The sequence below is a fragment of the Schistocerca nitens genome, chromosome 2 (assembly GCF_023898315.1).
Source record: "Schistocerca nitens isolate TAMUIC-IGC-003100 chromosome 2, iqSchNite1.1, whole genome shotgun sequence".
In the NCBI taxonomy this organism is placed as follows: domain Eukaryota; kingdom Metazoa; phylum Arthropoda; class Insecta; order Orthoptera; family Acrididae; genus Schistocerca; species Schistocerca nitens.
In genome coordinates, this window is record NC_064615.1 from 75489855 (window position 1) to 75491092 (window position 1238).

Here is a 1238-nt window from a genome sequence, read left to right on the forward strand (position 1 = left end):
GTAGACATTCTGAGGCTATTTAGTGATTGTAGTGTTTATTAAGAGTGACATAAAGACAGTCCACCAAATATTATATTAAAAAGTGATGGATATAGTTTTCCAAGCATATAAATTTTTTGAGAGAGTCAGAAGCAGATACTTAGTGTCTCCGTGCAGAGCACATCCCAGCATTGCCAGTCATCAGGATGACTTCCATCCCTCAAAAGGAAACACTAAAATGACCAGAAACACACAAGGTTTTTTTTTTCTTTTGGGGGGGGGGGGTGGGGAATGGTGATTGCTGGACTTTGAACTTTGGTATTACTACTCTTTTTCTTACTGAGTACATGGTTGATTTATTTGTAAAGGGAATAGGCTCATGATCATGAAATAGCTCACTGGATGGATCTGAGTTGTTTAGTTGATGGAAAAATCAAGGGGCAAAATACAAAGTAGTTGTTTTGCATGCAGTCAGCCGGTGTGGCCGAGCATACAGCTATGGTCGCAGATTCGAATCCTGCCTTGGGCATAGATGTGTGTGATGTCCTTAGGTTGGTTAGGTTTCTGTAGTTCTAAGTTCTAGGGGACTGATGACCTCAGATGTTAAGTCCCATAGTGCTCAGAGCCATATGAACCATTTTTTGCTTACAAATAAAAATGCGTTTGGGAATAACTTCCCTCTAGTAGGAACACAGGGAAGTAGCATGTGATTCAACATGAATAATTGAGTGTAAATAAACAACTGGGCCAATGGCCTTGCCGCAGTGGTAACAACGGTTCCCGTCAGATCACCAAAGTTAAGCACTTTCGGGCTGGGCTAGCACTTGGGTGGGTGACCATCCGGTCAGCCAAGTGCTGTTGGCAAGTGGGGTGCACTCGGCCCTTGGGAGATAAGCTGAGGGGCTACTTGACTGAGAAGTAGTAGCTCTGGTCTCGTAAACTGACAAAACAGCTGGGTGAGTGGTGTGCTGACTGCATGCCCCTCCATATCTGCATCCAATGATGCCTGTGGGCTGAGGATGACACGGCGGCCGGTCGGTACCATTAGGCCTTTGTGGCCTGTTCGAACAGAGTTTTAGTTTAGTTTAGCAAACAATTGGATGTTAACAGGGGATGAAAGTTGACAACTAGTCAGAGAATGTAATTTAAAGGGAGTGCTGGAGAGCATAATGAGAACCAGGATCCTAAAGAAATATCTTTCAAAATTAAAATCCCAGGTAATCTTTTTCTTCACATTCAGAAGTAATAGACTGGTGCTC

The 1238-nt window shown here is 43.5% G+C and overlaps 1 pseudogene; it reads left to right on the plus strand.

Annotated features, from left to right (window-relative positions):
- Positions 1 to 725: 725 nt before the first annotated feature.
- Positions 726 to 843, plus strand: LOC126237585 (5S ribosomal RNA; annotated as a pseudogene).
- Positions 844 to 1238: the final 395 nt, after the last annotated feature.